The sequence below is a fragment of the Cheilinus undulatus genome, linkage group 23 (assembly GCF_018320785.1).
Source record: "Cheilinus undulatus linkage group 23, ASM1832078v1, whole genome shotgun sequence".
Classification (NCBI taxonomy): domain Eukaryota; kingdom Metazoa; phylum Chordata; class Actinopteri; order Labriformes; family Labridae; genus Cheilinus; species Cheilinus undulatus.
This window is the reverse complement of record NC_054887.1, coordinates 24,966,478-24,989,770: the sequence shown is the minus strand read 5'-3', so window position 1 is coordinate 24,989,770 and position 23,293 is coordinate 24,966,478. Positions and strand designations below refer to the sequence as shown.

The 23,293-nt window shown below is 39.5% G+C and overlaps 1 protein-coding gene across 1 annotated transcript in view; it reads left to right on the top strand.

Annotated features, from left to right (window-relative positions):
- Positions 1-17,216: 17,216 nt before the first annotated feature.
- Positions 17,217-23,293, top strand: part of sema3c (sema domain, immunoglobulin domain (Ig), short basic domain, secreted, (semaphorin) 3C) — a 79,568-nt gene continuing 73,491 nt past the window's right edge. The window contains exon 1 of the mRNA XM_041780819.1: positions 17,217-17,396. The gene's annotated coding sequence lies outside the window, so the exon portion shown is untranslated. The remainder of the gene's footprint in view (positions 17,397-23,293) is intronic.

The window sequence follows — 23,293 nt, the reverse complement described above, 5'->3', positions numbered from 1 at the left end:
TGGGGAGGATCCATGTGTTAGGTTCTTCAGGGCTCCAGCCAATTCTGTGGGAAGGCCTGGTCTGTGCAGTGTTTAATAAATATTACAGTGGTGGGACACAGTGAAGCCATGACCTACAGGCCCAGACATTGCTTGAACTTCTTCTTTAATATGTGTTTCCCTCCATAGGTGAATGACTCTGGTGGGCGTCTGGGGGGCAGCTTGGTAAAGGTGAATGGTTGGTGAAGGTGAATGGAAGAAAGCGCATCGCTCTGGTGGGACTGGATAATTTGAGGTGGGTATCTGGGAACTGGAGGTTCACGGTTCACGGTAAGAGGTTGCTGCTCTGTTGGGAAGTCTGAGGCGTGTCAAAGGGGTTGCAGTCACCTCCCAGTCCAAGCACATGGGATCTGACATCATGCATCTGTGTCTAATGCCAGGGTCGGGTAAGGGATACGACTTGACCCCTGACCTCAGCCATTCGTCATGCGCTGCCGCATCACTGGCTCCGGCTCCTGGCACATCTGTTCATAATGCAGGTAGCATGTGGGGGTTGAAGCTGCTGTGAATTTGAGCAATCTCCTGGTTTATATAAATTGATGGCAGTTGAGCCATGTGCTTTAAAGAGACTCTGGCTCTCAGCTCAATGAGGTTGTATATCCTTAGTTTTAACAACTCTTAAGCAGACGGTACTCCCCTCTGAACTTTGAAAAATCCAACAAAGCCTTGATAAGATGCCTTCAGAGAGAGAGGAAAACGCCAACATACCAAGGGCTGTATTTTTTGCCTGTGAATCCATAAAGTGTCCATCCATCTTTGCTCTTCAAACAATGCCATGAATGTTGTAAAGTGTCCCATTTAGCTGTCTGTGGGTGTTTAAAATGATTGTGGAAAGGAACCTTTGGGGAACCTGGGTGTTTACATTGTCTAAGACAAATGATGTCCACTCTCTTTAGCTAAAACAGTTCTACTCTTTGTTTGGTCGCCTATGGTGCCACATTTCTGTATACACTGCTTACAAAACAGACGAGGTGAGTTTCTCACCAGCAAAATTGCATGGAAGTATGTCCACCACCTACCACAACCCATATTCAGATACAGTTAATGGAGTCTCTAGTGGCTTTAGCAATTATCACAGGAGCACGGACAGGAGGCAGATGACTTAGTATAAGTCACAGGAAGTGAGCTGGTTCAAACAAACACAGCACCATTAACCTGAGGGAATGAGCCTAGAGTGGCACTAAGAATGAAGAGCCAAGAAGAAATACCAATGAAATGTTTGCAAGTCAGGAAGGTCAGGTTCAGGATCCATTCAAGTGGTTAGTGTAATTGTATGGTTTGGGTGACTTTTTGGCTATAAAGACAAAAGAATTTAGGCACATGACCATAACACTATCAGTTACTGTAATGGTATTATATGCAAAAACAGTAACTTCAAAATGAAATTGCCCCCCAACCCCTTTTTTTTGCAGCTATAACAGCCTCCACTCTTCTTGGAAGGCTTTCCACAAGATTTTGGACTGTTTTTCTTGGAATTTGTGGCCATTCATTCTTTGATTTTATGAGGATAGGTGCTAATGTTGGATAAGAAGACCTGGCTTGCAATCTCTATTCCAGTTCATCTCAAAGGTGCACTGGGGCACAGTCATACCGGAATAGAAAAGGGCCCAGTTAGAAAGTGACAGGACCAATCAGTGATGAGGGGCAGTTCTTTCGGGCACGGCGGAGTCATGACGTAAGCAAGCAGCAAGAAGAGGCCGGTGCCATTATGGTGGAAGACATTAGCACGGATGCTGCTAAAGCGGCAGTTTTATCAGAACTTGACGACATTTCTTTGTTAAAAGAAGAGCAAAGAACAGCAGTGAGTTGTTTTCTTTTCAAAAATGACAAAAGTCATGTACTGATATGTCTATAGTCACCATGTTTCACGTTATTCCTCGGTAGCTGCCCACGCCCACCTCGGTCGCAGCTACGTCACGTTTTGTTGCTCTGATTGGCCCGTAAAGATGTGACGAACAGAACGTTCATCCAGTCACCCTCCAAGTTTTTTTCAAATCCTCTGCCCTTTCCCAAACGCTTAGTATTGAAGGTTTTCCAGATGAACGTGTGAAACAAATCCATCTGGCGTGTCAGGTTAGGGTCAAGTTACAGTGTGGCAAAATGTCATTGTAACCTCAGTGATTGTGGAAATCCAAACTCTAATGAGCTCCATTAATGCAGGTCCCTTGACCCCTTAAGAGATTCTCAAAATACTGCAATCAGGAGATTTGGGGTCACAGAATCTTATACATATAAATCCAAAATGTAATTGATTTAACATTGAATCCAAATGGGCTTTTGTGGTTTGAAGAAAATTTCCAGTGTGCTTAAAGTAATGCCTTCTCAGGCAAGGAGTGAACATGAGGCCAAAGAATCTTGACCTTTTAAGTGTGATCTCCAAATTCCAAACAGTTTATCCTTGAGTTGGGGAGGAAATTTGTTGATAGGTTGAAATCCCTCAAAGTGTTTTCACTATACTGGGTTCACAAGTAAGGGATGAAGACAAGGCCCAAGAATCTTGACATCTGATGTATCATCTTGAAATTCAAGTCAGCTCATCCCTGAGTCAGGGTGGACATATGTAAGAAGTTTGAAACCAAAACCTCAAAGATTCTTGAGATTCTGTGCTCACCAGCAAGCAGTGAACATGAGGCTAAAGGAGGCTGACCTTTGAACTATGATCTCCAAATTCAAAACAGTTCATCACACAGTGGATAATTGTGCAAAGTTTTGATTAAAATCCCTCAAAGCATTCTTGAGAAATAACATTAACATGTATGGCCTAGATGGATGTACGGATGGGTGGATGGGTATATGAAAGGACAAGCGATTCAAAACCATGACTCCTCCATTCCTTATTGCAGGAACTGAGGCATAAAAAAGACAAGATTTTATGGAGGTTAAAGGATGGGTGAAAGGATGACCAGTAAAAAGAGTTGCAGCACAAATTTCCATCTCGTCTGGTTCTCACCCTGGTCATAGAGGTCAACCTGTGATTGGCATCAGGACTCTGACAGACAGGTGACCTCTAACCTTAAATAAAGGCTCAATCTGACAATCATGACTATCCAGAATTGACCCTGACATGATCTCCATTAACCAGGGAACGCCTACAGAATACATATTGACATGAACCACACTGCACACAGCAGCAACTATTGACTGACCTTGTTGCTTTGAACTGATTGAGAAGAAAATCCCTGAGGACTATCCTCTTTCCACCTGATTGAAATTCCTGTGGAGGAGCCGCGCCAAGATCTGATGTAATCCGAAGTGACAGTCAAAATTACAGGAATCCAGATTAGGAAGATAGAGCTAATATCAGGCGGCCCTCTGGCAGACTTTTATCTCTGTCTCCATCCTTAAGTATTTGTTGATGTCATGTAAATGATAATAAATGGGTCAAAGGAGTGCTTGTTGCAACAGGCTTACTCTTTTGAGGATTGCCTCCAGTATGTGTGTAAAATCTCATCTTATAGTCAAAAAGAGCTGTTGCCATCAAAGTAATCACTGTAGATCTTATCATAGGCTGAATTCAGTCACCAAATCAGTCCAATGTGTGAGTTGAACTACGGGTTAAATCAACATGCTGGGGAAAGAAAATCAAGTGATAAGAAAAACAGCGTTCCTATGAGCTGTCTTTTAGCCTTAACCCACTATTTGGAAGGTCAAAGTGCCAGGTATATATTAGTTTATGATAAGGAAACCCAGATTTATGCTTGTGCCTTGTCTGTTTGGTTGTTTTCCCATGGCTGATATCCTGACAGAATGAAGGAATTTTGCACTTGTTGAAAACACATCTGATAATATTTCCTTTGTAAAGAAAAGCAAAAAAAAAAAAAAGTGACAGTGACAATGCAGGCAAATGAGGGATGAAATTCAATATAAAGCAGCAGAAGGCAGAGTAACAAGATGGGACAACAGACATGGCAAGTTAATGAGCTGAAGCTGACAGGCCAAAATGGATTCGCCACCACGATGGTGATGTAGAACAGAGCAGGCCGGATGGAAGCGTCTTGTGTGTGGAATAATGTACCATCACATGCTGTTAAGTCTTTCCTTGTCTGTCTGGCATGCTCACCATTAAAATAACTTATTTAGCTGATAGCATCTGCTGAGAGGAGATGTGTTTGCACTCTGAATAGCAGTCTTTCACAAGCAAGGGAAATTAAATGGTTTTTAGATTAGGAGACAGCCCAACTCCATACTTACACACACTCAAACGTGTAAAACTACATTTTCTATGTGGGAATTAAGGGAGTTTTGTGATGGGCATAAGTCCATCACAAACCTCCTGAAATATCTGAATAATTCTGTAATTGTCCAATTGCATTAGAAGCAATGCAATCTGTGGAATTTTGCAGTTAAATCCAGTCATATGTAACTGCTGTATCAAACAAGAAAATCAGGGTTAAAATGAGGGTTAAATCTAAATCTCCTTTTTTGTCTTCTTTGCAAGTCAGTAAGGTCAGGTTTAAGATACATTCAAGCATGCAACAGGCCAGATCTACATGCAACCTGAAATACAGTGCCTGTATTCACCCCCTTGGATGTTTTATCCTTTACTTGATCTTATAAATCAGTCATGGTTGATAGAATTTTGCTTTCAAGTCTGTATTTAGTAGATGCTGCTTTGGCTGCAATCACAGCACATCTGGACACTGCAATTTTACTCCATTATTCTCTACAAAACTGCCAAAGCTCTGTCAGCCTGCCCAGGGATCAGGCGTGAACAGCCCTTTTCAAGTCCAGCCACAAATTCTCCATTGGTTTAAGGTCTGGGCTTTGACTTAGCCACTCCAGAACATTCACATTGTTCTCTTTAAACCGTCTCCGCGCAACTTTTGCTGTATGGTTTGGGTCATTGTCTTGCTAGACAATAAATCTTCTCCCAAGCCGTAGTTATCTTGCAGAGTGAATAAGATTGCCTCCAGGATTTTCCTATATTTGCTGCATTCATTTGATCCTCTACCTTCCCAGGCTTGCTGCTGAGAAGCATCCCCACAGCATGATGCTGCCTCCACCTTGTTTCACAATGGGGATGATGGCCTGATGGTCTAAAAACACCATTGAGGTCTCATTAGACCAAGGAACGTTCTTCAGCTTGACCACGGAGTCTCCCACATGAATTTTGGCAAAGTCTAGTTGAGATTTAATGCGTTTTTTTCAACAGTGGCTTTGTCTTTGCCACTCTCTCATAAAGCTTTTACTGGTGAAGAAGAGCAACTTGTAACTTCTTCAGAGTAGTCCTAGGTGTCTTGGTGGCCTCTCTCGCTAGTCTCTTTCTTGCACGGTCACTCAGTTTGTGACCGTGACCCTGATCTAGGCAGATTTACACATGTGCCATATTCCTTCCATTCCTCGGTGATGGATTTCACTGAACTCCGGGAGATGTTCAGTGCCTCGGAAATATTTTTGTATCCAACCCCTGAGTTATACTTTTCATAAACCTTTTCTCTGAGTTTTTTTTTTTTTTGGCATGTTCTTTTATCTTTATAGTGTAATGGTAGCTAGGAATACTGACTAACCAGTGACTTGACCTTCCAGATACAGGTGTCTTTATACTATCACTTGAGACACATGGACTCTGGACCTCTGATGAATTAGGTCAGTCACTTTAAAGGGGCTGCCAAATTATTTTGACCTTGATTGATTCATAAAATCAGTAAAATCAATAAAAGATCCAAGGGGTTGAATATTTTTTATAGGCACTTTACCATTTGTTTTAGAAAACAACACAAAAAGTTAGTATAAGAAAGCATTTCCAATGATGTGACCAACATTGCTCAGCTTCAGGACTCTATGGGTGCTGTCACTGATATCACATCCTTCTTTTCCACAGTCTATCATCATGTCCTTATTTTCTTCCAAAAAAAAACATGCAAACTAGTTTTGCTCAGTCTCAACCATACACCTTACATTTGGCCTCACTCAACAGTTATTGTTTTCACTAAGCCAGCCTTGACAGAAACATTGTGTTCATCTCCAAGGCATCTGCACAGCAAACCCATAAAGACCTTTCTATCTATCATTACAGCATAGAAGAGAATTTGGCTGCTGTCTTCTCCCACATCAAGGAACTCATCAAACCTGAAAATGTGGATGAACACATCAACGTCATGAAAGGACCAGGTGTTCCGAGTTGGGGTACTGACCTTCTGACCTGCAAAGCATCTGCCTCCAAGATTTAACTCAAGGCCCCAAAACACAGAGCTCAACAGGTTCTTTTATTGCCAAGTTACCATCCACAGGCCGTGCTAGTTTCTGTTATCTTCTACAGCAAGCATCATGTTTTAATCCATCGAGAACCCTGATTTTTGGCATCAGTCCCCAACTCTTTCTGCCCCAATCCTCATTGACATCTCCTTAATTGCACCAATGAAGGCAATCAACCATCTTAATCCACTCACTGTCCTCTTACAAAAATGCCTTAGCATTTCCGTCACACTTGGACAAACCATTCCTGTCCAAAGACTTGATGCATGTCAAATTCTTCAGATCACTTGCCAGGCCTGTTGCATAAAACTGGATTGATCCCTCTGTGACCTTCAGCGTTACTCAGTTAGCATTGTTCTTTCACTAGACTGTCCTGATATGCCTTTGAAAACTGAAATTTCTCATTAATAAGCCATCCTCTCCAAGAGTTCTGCTGGTTGCGTTCCATTTGCCAGAGCCATCTGCCTCTATTGTACCAGTTTCCATTGATTGCAGTATTCTCTTAGCCATCACTCAGTTCCCATTGTCTTCTTACCAGACTATTTAAAGATTCTCTAAGGTTTTAATGTGGTCATGAACGTGCCATTCCTGTTCAAAGACTTGCAACTTCTTACATTTGTTATAATAAGTGCCAGCCCAATGATCTCCAAGTGTACTTATGTCTTCCAAGACAATCTGGCAGGACCGAGTGTCTTCAAGTAGAAATCTTGACTCTCTGTTATTGTATCGGTTTGTCTACTTGCTCTTTATTTCACACTTTTCTGCCCCTCATGTCTTCCAAGCTCTCATTGCTGCAGGCATCTTCAGACAGTCAAGAGACTGGGTGTTTTTCAACATCTGATACCCAACCATCTGTGAGGTAGCCAACACAATCATTCTTCCAAACGCCTTATTTTTCTGGCCATTCCATCCTTCTAGCATGGCATCCCTGCAGAACAGTCCAACTCAGTGGCCAACAGTTCTCCCAAACCAATTATTCTTACAATCCCCTCCACCCTCCAGCAACTCCATTAATTCTACAATCTGACTCCAGGACTCCCTCCCAGCAGCAGCTGTCACTTGCCTGATTCCAAAAACTGGATCCAAACCCAGAGTTCATGGGGCCAATTGTCTCATCATGTTTAATCCCACAGAGATCAGCTTTATCTACAACCAGAGCCAAATATTCACATGCACAACACAAAGCTGGTCATTACACTGGTGCTAAAAATCCCTTCCACCCAGGCCTGTTGTTCAAACATTCTCCATCCTTTTAAAAGGACATTTTGACAAGCACTTTCTAGCTTACTAGTTGACATGTTCTGGTATTTTCTGAAGTGCACATCTGGCTGTATGGGTAGGCTCAGGGAGAACCTATAGGCTATGCTACAGCATAGATTTAGTGCAAACAAATTAGGCTTTAATCTCAGATTTTGAAAAGTAAAAGCCTTTGGTTGAATGTCCAATTAAAGTTCCCTTAAATTTCATGGAATCACCAAATACATTCACTCTTATACATGCACACACTAAACAAAAAATGTACATTATATTTATCTACATATCTTTCTATATATACATATAGCAGCAAGGATGATGAAAAGTTCATTTTTAAGGGGGAGAACTACAGGATTTATGGCATCTTCCTTATTATCCTCACATTAGATTCACTGTAATTGCATGATCTCACAAGACCTGCATGAACTCATAGTTCTCCCAAGATCTTGTGATCTCCTGTCTCCAGCTGTGCAATGCTCTAGAAATGCATTTTATGGGTGAGGGAGTGGGCCATAGGACGGTGCGCACATGCAAAGTTACAGACATGTAGTCTGTTTTGTTAATTTGCAAGTTAGACTAAACAGATGTGTCATACAGAAAACTATTTCTATCCGACTTGGAAGCTTCTTTAGGGGGAAACCTAAACCAAGAGTCGAGAGGTTGTGTGTAATCTTTTGGATGTAATCTGGTTGATCCCTTAAGAGAAGAAGCACGATTTATTAAGCATTCCAGTTTCTCTCTATTGACATCAGAGACGCCCATCTATGAAATGTAAAAACACATCCTGATCTTTTCTTGAGCATTTGAAAAAGCTTGGAGTGCTCTGACAACATTCAAATCCAGCTTGAGACTTATAAAATGCCCCTGAAAACCACAACTACTGCATAAGTGGTTCTTTTACACGTCTGTTCATTAAGGTTTATTAGACAGACTAATAAACTTGTGGATGGCGTACTCTACTTAGAGCTTAGTGTTGAAATCCATCCTACTGTGGTGCTCAGTAACACAAGCAGCACGGCAGCTATATGAACAAGGAAGTGGAATAAATCAGAGCCAGCCTCCATTAGCTCCCCCGTGGAAATGAATGCCTTGAGTAAGGGAACTTTTAATTTGATTTATCATGTCCCCCACCCACTGAGAAGGAAGTGTGGAGGACAGGAAATGATATGCAGTGATGGTAGAGGAGACATACATGAGAAATCACCAGAGCAATGCGTCAGGTAAAACAGGGACAGATGGACTCAACAGCTGCTATCGCAGTTATAAATAGCACAAAATAATACAGAAATAGAACAACATAATGCAGAAACTTGCCATTTCTTTCTGCTAAACTTAGTAGTATTGCTTTCATAATGAGATTTAGTCATATCAAAGCCTGGCCCTGGCAGAATACTTTACCTGTGTAGATAGGATGTAGAGCAAAAACGAGCCTTAATACAGAGGTTAGTTTGACTATCTGGGATTTAAAACTGATGATCTACCAAGTCACCTCGCTGACAGTGTTGCAAAACAATAAAAAATTCCAGATTACTGATGTTTTGCATCTGGCCTCTTATGGCATGCCAGAAGACTAAGGAAAGCTTACCACTGTTTGAAGATGGATGTGTCACAGCCGCAACAAGCTTGATTTAATTTTGGGGTGCATGCTTGCACCAAAGAGGTCTAGAGTAGACCGTATCCTGATCTTTATTGAGCATTTTATAGAATTCAGTAGAAGGTTGCTTGCAGCCTGCAGGTGGCTCCACCTCTGACTTCTGATTCTGGGGTGAGGCAGGGGCACTCTTTAGCCCCTATGCTCTTTAGTACCTGCATGGACTGGATAATGGCGTGGGTAATAGAGGCTGGAAACTTTGGAGTGTCATTTCACGATGTCCAAATGACACTCCACAGTGATCCTTACGGAGACTGTAGATGTCCTTTTTGGGGCTCCTAAATTGCTGAGCGAGGAGGCAGAAACATTAGGAATGCACGTCTCCTAGGCCAAAACAAAGATCCAGGCAATTGAGGACACCTTGGATGCAGCCACTGAATCTGTGTCTGGTGGTGAAAGCGAGGAAGATGTGGAGCAGGCCACCTACTCTTAGCAGCGTAATCCACAGATCCACTAACTGGGATGGGGTGACATGGGGGGATGGGTTTGCTAGGCAAGGCGGTATGATGGAAGTCAAAGTCTTTTGGTCCATGGTCCTCCCAGTCTTACTGTACGCTTTATGGCCAGAGGTACCAGCTGAACTCCTTTGTGATGACTTCTCTTTGCATTTTTGGGTATTGTTGGCAAGACCATGTGTCTACTGCTGATGTGCTCAGAAGGGCGGGAGTGGCAGCTGTGCTTCTACAGGCACCTGGCACAGGAGGGCAGGAGGCCAGAGCATTACAGGACCATTGCAGAGCCATTTTCATTGGGTCCTGAATGAGTGCCTGGCAGTCATTCAGCCCAGTTTTCATAACTTTCTTCATTTGGAAGTGCCCTTAAGGTGACTCATTTCCTTTTACACAGTAGCTACCAAATGAAACGAATAGGAACCTTTTGTTAACGCTTATTCTTCCCTATTTCACCGTTGTATGACCATTGTAGATCTCTGCAAGTGATCAATATCCTCATGAAGAGGGATAAACTTAAATCTAAAAGGCAACATGTGGGTCTAGTTGTATTCTACATTAGCAGGAAGAAGACTCCTAAGAACCAAAAATAGTGGACAAATTAATAACTGCTGACTTTATTAACTGTTTTACCATCATGCCCCTCTCAACCTTTTTTTTCCGTCGTCTCCGTACTGGACCTCCTGTTTCATCTTCAGATTGTGCACTGCCCGTGTCCTTCCATTATGGAAATATTCCTCTCCCCGAGTAAGTCACACTTCATCTCAATTTTCAGCCCCAGTCACTACTCATTGGAAGCAGAGCTGACCTCAGCGATGCAGACTGCACCACTTCACAGCACTTGACTCGTACAGTAATGTATGGATTCCAGCTGATGACTTCAGACACCCACAGAGAGGTGAAGGGAGACTTCCCCTCAAGCTGTTTTGACACGGAGCGTGACTCGGGCAGAATTCCTCACCTCCTTTTGCCCGGCTGGCTAAACCTCTTGATTAATCTCTCCAAGCGAGCTGTTGAGAGTGAAGGACGCCGTCCATCTCTGTTTAGCATTTATCAGATCTGCCCTTTAAGTGCCCAGCAGCTAATTTGCGGTCCAATTTTTCACATCCCTGCCTTTTGTCTTTCCTAATTTTCCTGGTTGTGTCAGCCACGTGTATACGCTGGCTGCACAGATGGAATGAACATATGCAAAATCAGATCAGCTGCCCCGAAGGGAAGAAAAATAATCTGGTTTATATTTATGTGAAGCAAACCAATCTGTTATACGCTCAACCATGCATCAAGCTAGAAGAGGACACTTGTTTTGTCCCCTTGATAATTCAATAATCATCCTCAAGCCACCATCAGTAAGCTAATTGGTGCATCTTGATGTATTACACTCTGAAGGTTTGAATGCACAATTAAGCTACAGTTAAAGCTCAATTAGGCCACACATTTGGACTACCATCCTTGCTTGAATGTAAAAGCATCAGAGGAGAAACGATTTATTGACAACCCATGGCCAGGGTTCAGGTCTGACCTGTGGTTGCATTCCCCACTTTCTCTCCTCCCAGTTCCCTAAGCTATCCAGCATCTTATCCTGTCCAACTGACACCAAAAAAGTCCAAAAACTTAACTGTAGATGAAAACACAGAAATGTCAGGCAAGGGTATGTTCTTCGGTAAGAAAACTGTTGGCGCCAGTTGGCTTAGTGGTTGGGAAGCACATCTCCCATACTGAGACTGTGGTCCTGGAGGTGGGCAGCCCAGTTTGGATCCAACCTTAGATCTCTTTCTAAATGACATTCCCAATCTTAACTCCTAATTTTCTACTCCATTCACAGATCTGCCTTCAAAATAAAGGCATAAAAAGCCCAAACATACAATCCCAATTCCAAAAAGTTGGGACATTGTGTAAAATGTAAATAAAAACAGAATGCTTTGATTTGCAAACCTCATAAACCCATGTTTAACTCACAATAGAGCATAAACAACATATCAGATGTTGAAACTGTGGTATTTTACTATTTTATGGACATACTAGCTCATTTAGAGTGTAATGAATGCAACATATCCCAAAAAAGTAGGGACATGAGTCATATTGACCATTGTGTAGCATCCCCTGTTCTTTCTGTAAAAGTCTGGGAAATGAGGAGGCTAGCTGCTGGAGTTTTAGGAGAGGAATGTTGTCCCATTCTTGTCTGATGTAGGATGCAAGCTGCAAGCAAAGGACTAGAAAAGGAAGTGTCAACACAACTGGCCATGCCATCCACAAATCACTGGCGTTGGACCAAAACCTCATATCTCCATTTTGCATTGTTTTCTTTTTTTTGTTTGTTTGTTTTTTCATAAGTCAGCACTTTTGGCCACCCTTTAAATCCGTCAGTGTGTTTTACAAACTGAAAAACCCTGTGTTTTATCTTTCATTCCCTAAAAAGTAAAAAATTTTGGAGATACAAGTTTTTGGCCTGATGTCAACAAAATGCAAGTTGTATCATGCAAAGAAGAAGCCATATGTGAACACGATCCAGGAGTGTTACTGTCTTTTCTGGGTCACTAATTATTCAAAACAGACTGAGGCAGAATGGAAAACTGTTCTGTGGTCAAATTAATAGAAATTTGATATATCTTTTTGGAGACCACAGATATTATGTCCAGAAGACTAAATAGGAGAGGGACTATGAGTTTGTTGTCAGTGCACAGTTAAAAAGCCTGCATTTTTTTTTTTTAAGATTTATTTTTGGGCTTTTTCATGCCTTTATTTGATAGAGGAAGGACAGTGGATAGACTCAGAAACAGGGAAGAGAGTGGGGCGAGACATGCGATAAAGAGACACAGGCCGGATTCGAGCCGTGTTCGTATGGGCAACGCTTTAAACCACTCGACCATTTGCGTGCCCAAAAGCCTGCATATCTGATGGTATGGGGTTTGATTGGTGCCTTCAGCTTTGGAAAGGCACTATCAATGCTAAAAAAGTATATAGCATTTTAGAGTGACGTACGGTCCCAAAAGATCCACTACAACAGCATGGCTTCACAATTGATGAGTCAAGGTGCTGAAGTGGCCTGCCTGCAGTCCAGACCTTTCACCAATAGAAAACATTTGGTGCATTACAAAACAAAAATCCAGCGAAGAAGACCTAGGACAGTACTTAAGACGAGAATTGGACAAAATTCCTCTCCTAACTAGTCCCTTTACTGCCCTGTCCTTTTTTACTGCAGGACACAGCGTCCTTGGTTTCTAGAAAGAATTTCAACTTTTGATTCGTCTGACCACAGAACAGTTTTCCATTTTTGCCTCAATCTATTGTAATTAAACTTTGGCCCAGAGAAGACAGTGGCGTTTCTGGATCTTGGTGACATATCTTCTTCTTTGAATGATACAGTTTTAACTTGCATTTGCACTTCCTTTTCCAGTCTTTTGCTTGCAGCTAGCATCCTACATAAGACAAGAATGGGACAGCATTCCTTTCCCAAAACTCCAGCAGCTGGTCTCCTCACATCCCAGACATTTAGACTGTGAAAAGAAGAGGGGCTGCTACACAATGGTAAACATGGACGTGTCCCTACTTTTTTGAGATGTGTTGCTGCCATCAGACTCAAAAAAGGAGCTGAAATTTTTCATGAAGAGGTAAAATGTCTCAGTTTTAACATCTGATATGTTGTTTGTGCCCCAGCATTTTTGGAATTGGGTTTGTATTTTCATGGTGGTTCAGCTTTGTGCGATAATGAATGGACTCCAGTGATAGGCTGATCATGTCACACAGTCTGTAGTGCAACAGCAGAGCAGAACCATAAGAGAAGTGTTCACAATGACCCTGAATAAAATATCACATCAGTGGTGACAGTTTATTAGTATGCCGCAATCATGCCCCTGACCTGACCATAACTCACCAAGTGCTTACACGTGATTCCTGACCCAGCATCATGAAAGGGCCTCCTCTGACCTTGACCTGCACATTTAACGTCAGCGTGACAAATGTGGGACATGTGTGGTGCTAACAAGGGACAGTTTCTTCCAAGATGCCAAAAGATCAAGAGCGATAGAGGGCGATTGCATGCACAGCATTCGAAAACACGATAATCCACACCACCTGAGATTTGTGCAACATAGATCCTGATCGGACAACATCCATGACGTGACATGAATGTCTTTTTATGACCCATCTGATTTGTGATCTTTTACAGCTTCTTCTAATCATGTTTCCTGTCAGATAAAACACCTGTGTGGTTTTATGTGTTAACCTCTTCGGCTCTCCACACTCATTAAGTTAATTTACTGCTGAGGCTCCATTGCGAGGATGCTATTTTGTCTATTTTGCTTCACTCACCTCTTTCCATTTTTCTCCTTACCAGTGAAAAACCTGCATCCCTCTAGAGCGCTGGTGTGACACTTTAATTGGTGAGGCGTAAATCAGGCTCCATTGTCAGCCAGAAGGGTAATTATTTCCTCCTGTCTCAGCCACCAGCTTATCCCTCTCCTCCCCCATTTTACTCTCGCTGTCTGTCAGACGCTTTCATCAAAAAAAAAACCTGGCTCACACACTCCTTTTCCTTTTCCTTTCCTTTCTTTCCTGAGCTCTGATTTTACCTCTAAGTCCACCTCAAAAGCCAAAAAGCTTACGTGTAAAATCCACCACATCCTTGCTCATACCTGCACTGAAATGACATGTGACACTAAAATAAAAGCAGCTATTCATGAAAAGCAAACAAAGCACAATTCGCCACTCTGGAGTGCGGAAATAGTTAAACCAACTGCATGTTTCTAGTGGCGAACACATGGTAATATGCTGTATCTATCCAGCCAAGTTGTTCTAGACTCCTGACTCCTCTGGTTTGGGCTCGTGTCGGAGCTACAAAAATCTCCTGGAACAAGCATTTGTGTTTATCTAGGTTTGGCGTGAGCTAGACGGCTCTGTGTAGCATTTTTAACTCCCTGTGCTGAGCAAGCTTTCCTCAGTGAGCCATTTTTTACACTCGTCTGGGTTTGCATGCTCTCACTTTAAAGGGGAGTGTTCGTCTATTTGCCAAAAGCACGCCACATCTTTTTTTTTTAAGGCTTACCACATCCGATTAAGTATATGTTTTTGGTATCCTGACGATTAAATCTGTCACGTCTGTGGCAAAACTAATCAAGAGAAGACATTTTGAGTATATATCACAGTAAGAGCAGTAAAAGAAAGAATTCGTCAGCAAGAAATACAGAAATAACTACTTGTTCTCAGTCATGCTGTGGCGTTTGTTTGTCGAGTCCATGGTGATAAATCATATGGTTTTTGGATGGATTTTTAAGAAATTTGAAGGGAAAAAAAAGAGAGATTCCTAATGTATGAGTCCAGTTGAATTTGGTGTTTCCGTGAACTTTCTTAAAGCTTTGAATGTGCCAAATATTTTTGATTGTATGCTGACGATATGATAACTTTTTATTGGATTGCCTTTAAAACTAAAGTACATAGAATTTTGGCACTCAGATATCTTAATTTATCTTAAAAATGACCACTCCTATGATATTTACCTTTTAAAGTTTAGGTATTGCATTTTCTCAAATATTTCCTAAAGGCTGTATAGACAGAAACAATCGTAATTTTATAAGGGGGGGGGTCTTAAACGGAGGCTATATGATACGTTGCGAGTTCTATCACCAAACTCTGTAATATGGAAACCACCGTACTCTGCATTTCCAGCGAGTTAAGACCAGCACTGTTCAGTGCAGCCCACCTCTTTAACTACTTGTTTTAAATTGAGGACTCTGTTCAATTAAAAGTCGCCTCATTAGGCATATTAACTAAACAGAAAAAGAGGAAAAAATGGGTTGAATGAGGACAAAAAAAAAAAAGCAGGATGATAGCTGCAATAAAGGGAGGAAAGTGGTGAAAAGCTGTTAAAAAGTTGCAAAAAAAATGGTAAAAAGAGGCAAGAAAGGATTTATAGAGGCAAACGTGCATTCAATGAGGCAAAAAATGGGATAATAGCTGCAAAAATGGGTTAAGAAAGGCAACAAGGGGGCATAAATGGGAGGGAAGGAATGAAAACGGTATAAAAGTGAAAAATATGGGTAATAAGTGACAAAACTTGATAAAAAAGTGGAAAAATTGTTAAATTGAGAAAAACTACTTGATTATTGTAAAGATGGGTCAAGAAAGACAACAAAGGGGGCAGGATTGTGTGAGAGAAGGGTGAAAGTGGTTAAAAAGTTGCAAAACTGGGTTAACGAGGCAAAACAGATTAGAAGTGGAAAAAAAATTGATAAAATTAGAAAAAATGGAAATTGATGGGAAATAGGTCAAGAAAGACAATAAAGTGGGCAAAAAATTGAAGGAAAAAAAAGATTTAAAATGGTTAAAAAGTGACAAAACTGAGTTCAAAGGCAAACAATGGGTTAAAAGAAGCAATAATTGCTTCAATGGGGCAAAAAAAAGGGATAATAGCTGCAAAAATGGGTTAAGAGAGGCAATAAAATGCTGTTGGAGGAAAATGTGTGAGAAGTTTAAAGTGGCAGAAATGGGTTACAGGTGGAAAAACACACGAGGCACAAATCTGCTGAAAGTGCCAAAGCTGGGTTACATTAGGCAAACAATAATAATAGCAGAAAAAAAATTGGTTAAAAAGGCAAAACAAAGCCAAAATGGGTGGGAAAAATGGTGAAAAATGATTGGAAAAAGTGGGCAAAAATGGGTTAAGAGAAGCAAAAATGATTTGAAGGTGCAACATTTGGTTCAATGAGGCAAAAAAATGGGATAAAAATCAAAAGCAGTTAAAAAGTGGCAAGAATTGGTTAAAGGAGGCAAATGTGATTTCAGAATGGGTTACAAAAGGGCAAAACTGGCAAAATGGGAGGAAAAAAGATGAAAAGCAGTTAAAAAGTGGGGGGAAAATAGTGAAAAAGGGTTAAAAAAAAAAAAGGTGATAAAAAGAGGTTAAAAGTGGGACAAAAAAGCAATTTGAAAACACTTCTTCTGTTCAGTATAATATATTTTTTTTCAATGTTTTAATGAAATGAGCTAAATTATTACTATTACACTTATTTGATTTCTTTTTTGAAGATTGGATCCCAAAATTGCTTAAAATACTTCTTTTAAGCAGTTTTTTTGTTTGTTTTTTTGTTTGTTTGTTTGTTTGTTTTTTTACTGTGGATTAATATTGGTCCTTATTATGAAAATGATATAAAAAAAAAAAACAGTGATAAATGTGTTTTCGTCCTTATATTTTCAAAAAATGGCATTGAAACAAGTTAGCTTATAAATTGGTGAAATTAAGCCCCTGTGTCAGAGTTCACCTAGCTATTTTGGTTTTTAAAATCAGGAATTTACTGAATTTTGGGCGTTTAAGACCTGTATTTGTGGTGTCCCGATATTAAAACCAGCATGGTTCTCTTGTTATTCTTACTAGAAAAGTGTTGAAGTTTAAAAACCTGGCTCAGTGACATCCCTATTCCCTAACATGCCTGACCTTTTCCGGCCTAACCCCCTCGTGTTTTGTGACGGGCATGTTTAAGTTTGCTGTCTAGTTAACAGGAGGGAGGGAGGGAGGAGGACGACATGGACGGGAGGGGTGGCGTAGAGGAGGAGGAGGAGGAGGGGAAGGAGGAGGGGGACTTCAGTGGAGAGTGTGTAATAGGACACCAGCCCTCTCTTCTGTCTTTTCACTCTCCTCTCCTCTCCTCTCTCTCAGTCAAGCCTGCTCTGGGAGCTCCTGGATGGAATAGCAGCATTTTTCTTCTGTGCTGTAACTGAGACAAACTGGAAACAAGGAGTCATTAAGGGAGATAAATCACACCAAGATACCTGGCTTTGTTCAAGTGGCAGCAGCACTGGAGGAAGCCTCCTGAAAGGTGAGTCCTGGTCCAGGGTACGTGTCTGAATGGTGTCCTTTCAGGTCTTTACCTGCTTTGCTGCACTGTACGGTTTAGGAGGAGATCATGCTGTGGAGGCAGAAGGGAGGTGGCAGGTAGAAGGCAAACAGGTGCAGAGAACTGGGAAAATAGCAGGAAGTAAACCAAATCTGACAGTTGCAGGGTCTGCCAAATTAAACACATTTCATTTGCTTGCCACGTGAAATTTTGTTTAATTTTACATCAGACCTCTGCCGACTTTTCCTACTAGCTTTGGGTGAAATGAGAGAGGAGATTTCTGGAATATGAGTCATAGTTTTCTACGGGATATCCTGAAGCTTAAGGAAACTGATGTTTTTAAATAAATAATTGGCTTGGTTTGGTATGTTTGAGTTTTAATCACAGGTGATACACGTTTATGCCTTAAAAGCTTGATTGTATTATTGTTTAAATGCTTCTTTGCTACTTTAAAATGCAAGGAAAAAAAGTTTAAGCTTGACTATAATTGTATAAAAAATCCTTTTGAGTACTGTGAAAGGATTGTCCACACCATTACAAGCACTGAAATAATGTTTGGTCAAGATTACAAGGAAATGAATCATAATTCAGTCACTGGAAATCTTTATTTTATTTTTTAGTTGGTGCATTTACCAGTTTTGTTTTATTTTATCACTGTTAAACTTTAAAACCCAACTCTTTTAGAGGAAATTAATTTTTTTTATATAATTTTAATAAAATATAACATTTCAGTTTCTTTAAATGGGGATAAATCAAAGCTAGCTCATTGTTTTTGATTTTCTTGCACAAAATGAAAGTTAAAGCCCATCAAACTCAACTTAATTGATTTTAATATGCAATTTGTATTTGTAAAAATGATTTTCCCGTTCCTTACAAGGTTTAATCTGGAATTTAGTGAAAATTTCTCAGCTATGTGTCATAATTCAGCTGTCAGATATCCTAGAGTGAGGAAAACATGCTGGTCTATTGGTTGAGGGCTTGGTTTGTTAAGTTGTCCTGCACAAAATAAAAGTTTAAGCCTAAAAAAAACAGCAAAACTGGCACTAAAAAGGCCATTTAAATACTTTTTAATATATTTTAATGATTCTTAAAAGCTTCCACATGAAGGGTTTAAAGGTATGAGTCATAATTTCATTGGATATGAGTCATCATTTTGGTGCAGGATGTCCTGAAAGTTGTTAAAGAAAATTGGGTTTTTTTTTTTAACCAATCCTATTTATCTATTTATCTATTTATTTATTTATTTTTAGGTTAAAAATAAGGAAAGTGTTCTTTAATTTTGTCAGTAGGTAGTGAATATATTCTTCAAAGGAGAAAACTTGGTTAGATTTGCTTGATTTTATTGCACAAACTGAATATTTTCACCATAAAAACCCTAAACCATAAAAAATTATATTGGTATTAAAAAGCTCTTTTGATGCTTAACGGTAACCCTAACCCTAAAATTAGAGTCAGATTTTTGATAGCAGATTAACCTTACATTGATACAAAGACAAAATTGGTATTTAAAGGAATTTTGTTGCTTTGAAAAGGATTTTCCCCATCCTAAAAAGCCTCCATATGAGTGTAGTTAAGACATGAGTCATTACTTTGGTGCAGGATGTACTAAAACTCAAGGAAGAAAATTGTGAATTGACTCAGCTAGCTTTGGTTTCAGTTTTGCTGAAAAAAATTAAAGCCCTAAAACAGCCAGTTGTATAACATAAGAAAGACTTTTTGATACATTAAAACTAATTTTCTAGAATTTTGTAAGGTTTGGATTAAAATCAAGTAAATATTTCTTTGATTTTAATCACCATGTGGTTGATATTATAGAAAGAAGAATGTATGGCTAGATTTGTTTGATTTTATTTTATTATTTACATTTTCACCTTTGAGTCACAGCTGTATTGGTATTAAAACCCCTTTTGGTGCTTTGGGTCAAACCCTTACCTTAAGATAGGAGTCACTGTTTTGTTGACTACCTTTACATTAATGCAAACAGACAAAACTGGTTTTAAAAAGCTATTTATTTCTTAAAAGCTTTCATGTGTGTGTAGTTAAGAGGAGAATTTTGGGGCGGTATATCCAGTAAGTTATAAAAGAAAATTGCTGGGGTTTTTGTTTGTTTGTTTGTTTGTTTGTTTGTTTGTTTGTTTTAAGTGTGAAGTGGCAAAGTTAACTTTAGTTTCAGTTTAGTAAATAACAAATTAAAGCCAAGATACAGCAGACTTTATAACATTTAGAAAAGCCGTTTTGATAAAAGTTAAGGGTTAAAGTAAAAGATTGAAGTTAGGTCTTTGGGTCAAACCTTAACCCCTAACTGTACCCCAAAAACCCAACTGTACTGGTATTAAAAAGCCCTTTTGGTACTTACTTACCTAAACCTCAACCCCTAATCCTACCCTAAAATCCCATCTGTATTGGTGTTGAAAAACCTTTTTGGTACTTTGGTCTAACCCTAACCCTATATTACCCTAAAAACCCACCTGTATTGATATTAAAATGTTTTTTGCTATTAAAGGTCTAACCCAAACCTTAACCCTTAATCTCACCCTAAAAACCCAACTGTATTGGTATTAAAAAGCCCTTTTGGTACTTTGGGTCTAACCTTAACTTTAACCCCCGATCCTACCGTAAAAAGCCAATTGTAATGTTGTTGAAAAACCCTTTTGGTACTTTGGGTCTAACCCTAACCCTTAATTTTAACCCAAAAATCCAACTGTATTGGTATTAAAACACTTTTTTTGCTTAACCCCTAATCTCACCCTAAAAACCCAACTGTACTGGTATTAACAAGCCGTTTGGTACTTTGGGTCTAAGCTAAACCTCAACCCCTAATCCTACCCTAAAATCCCATCTGTATTGGTGTTGAAAAACCCTTTTGGTACTTTGGTCTAACCATAACCCTATATTACCCTAAAAACCCACCTGTATTGGTATTAAAATGCTTTTTTGCTATTAAAGGTCTAACCCAAATCTTAACCCCTAATCTCACCCTAAAAACCCAACTGTATTGGTATTACAACATTTTTTTGCTATTAAAGGTTTAACCCTAACCTCAACCCCTAATCCTACCCTTAAAACCTCACTGTATTGGTATTAAAAAGTCCTTTTGGTAATTTGGGCCTTACCTTAACTCCCAATCCTACCGAAAAAAAGCCAACTGTAATGGTGTTAGATATTTGAATTTAGATTAATAAACGATATTTAGAATACAAGTTATAATTTTGTTGTTGGATATCCTGAAGGAAATAAGTTTGTGGGGTTTTGTATAGGTTTTTTTTTTTTTTGTTTTACTTCATTTAATAAAGTAAAAACCTTCAAATGCAAATGTATTAATATGAAACCAAATGCAATACATTCAAATATTTTTTATAGACTTTAAAAAGCTTTAAAAACCCTAACCATACGATACAAGTCACATTTTTGTTGGCTTTTCTTATTTTCAATCCAATGCTTCCAATTCTGTAAAAAAAAATCATTTTAAAGTTTTAAAACGGGTTTAATATTAATGTGGTTGGCTTCAAAGGCTTAAAGTTTAATTTTAAGCAAAAACCTATAAATTTATGTTCTTTTGGATATCAAACAACAAAGTTATGATTTATATCCAAGATGTCGTTATTAGATTTTAATTCAGACTTATTTTAAAAGTACCAAAAAGGCTGTCTAATTCTAATAGAGTTTGGTTATAGAGGCAAGAACTTTCACTTCTGGCAATCATCAAGCAAATCAAGCAAACCTAGCCAAAATATTCAAATAAAAAACACACACACAAATTTGATTTCCTGTAGAATATTATCAACATTTTGACTCGTATCTTAAAGTTAAGGTCTAACTCTATCCCTCACACCTAACCCTAACCCTAAGATTTTTGTTGGCAGATTATCCTGTCATTAATACAAACAGATTGGTAATTTTGAATTATTATTAGGTTTTTTGATAACTTAATTGCAAATTAGGCTAAGTTGCGAATTGATTTGCCGGCAAACAAATAGATTTGAGCTCGAAATGATGCCACTGAAAGATTCATGCTTTGTTATTGGTGGATTTTGTGATGTAATACATGAAGCAAATACAGTTTGTGGTTTTGGCTGGGATGAGGTGACAAGAGATAAAGGTTCCTAAGTGAAATTTCCTCTCTTAATGACCCTTGTCTTTGCATTCAGAAGGATTTTTCCCAAATCACAAGCTCTCAGTGGTGTATCACAAGATCCAAATCTAAATCAGTGGGTCTTAAGTTTTAATACTTGAAGAATAAACAGATTTTTGTGTTCTTGGCAGTGCTCGGGGGTCCAATGTTCTGCAAGACAGAGAGAGAACTGTAGCAGAGCCGCTGACAGCTGAATGACAGGGTGTGGTATGAACTACTGTTAGAGCCAAGACATGAGACAAAACTTGTTAAATTTTAATTCTTTATCTTTGGATCAGAAAAATAGACCTTTATCGTCAAATCCATGCAAAAGTAGCCCTGACTGGAGGGTTTTCTGCTTCATTTATTTGCTTTGAAATATCCCTCATGTGTTAAAAACATTAGTAGAAGCAGATCGGATCCAAATAATCCTGTTTTGGAAGATGAGGGGGAAAGGGGGTCTATTTGCTTGTTCAACTTTGCAGTTTCATCAATATTAGTTTGCCTACGAAATAGTGGGATGGAAAATTCATTAGGCTGTATGCCAAGAAGCGCACAATAAACACAATTACCATTACACCCCACTGGAAATATAACTCTTCCCTCACTCGCTCACTCACGCTGACCTCCTTTTGTGGGGACGTTTAATTGCCGTCACAGAGATTCCTGGCACTCTCAGCGCTGGAATTTCTGGACTTTAAAACGCTCGACAAAATTAATTGAAGTATTTATTGTTTTTGTTCATGGCAACAAACACTGACGCACCTTGTTTTATTGGGAGACCCACTTATTCAGGCGAGAGTTACCGTGGTGGTCCAGATAGCGAGCTCATTCATGTTGAAGGGTGGTGATCATCATGGACAGAGGGGTGGTTTAGAATCCTTTGGACCTGACCTGGTGGATGTTATAGGAGGCTTTTGATGATTGTTTTAGCAGGTGTGAGTCCATCATTACTGAGGAGAGGGGTAGCTGTGGCTGCAAGAAGAAATAAACTTCCTTAAGGCTCAATTTACCCAAAATTACAACCAAAAAAACCCATTCCCACCTGTTTTTTGACTCATTTCTGACACAGCCAATATTGTTACCATTGTTAACATAGTTGGAATTCTTTCTTTCTTCAGTTTTAGATCTGTTGTCTACAGTATGGTTAAGGTTAAGGAAATATTCTTGTTATGGCTGTAAAACATAAATGTACCGTTATGTTTAGACATCAAAACCACTTAGTGAGAGTGAGGGAAACAATGTGGTTAAGGCTGTAAAAACTGAATTAGTAGTTGGTCTATGATGGTGTGCAAACTCCACTCTGACTTAGGCCCAGGCTTAACACCCTTACTTACTGCCATGCAACACAAAGAACTGCCTGCTGCATCAACACTGTCTGTTACAACTGGATGTTAGTCGGGACTTTTATAACAAAATAATTTCAGTGTCACAGGACTGGATATAAAGCATTTTGTAAAGTACTTCTTTAAGCTAAATAGAAAACATAGCTACAAGCTTATGAAGCTTATGTTAGTATAGCTATACATGTACATGAGCTTTAAGAGCTTTAGCTACATTAGCTACATAGCTCCATTAGCTATGTAGCTCTGTTATAATGTAGCTTTGTTATCTACATAGCTGGTTACCTTCTTAGTTCCATTATCTCTGTGGCTCTGTTATCTACATAGCTTTGTTATCTACATGTAGCTTATGCAGCAAATGGAGCTTTCAAGCGTAACATACTTACTAGTTTCTGTAGTTCATGTTGGCTTAGTTAGTATAGATA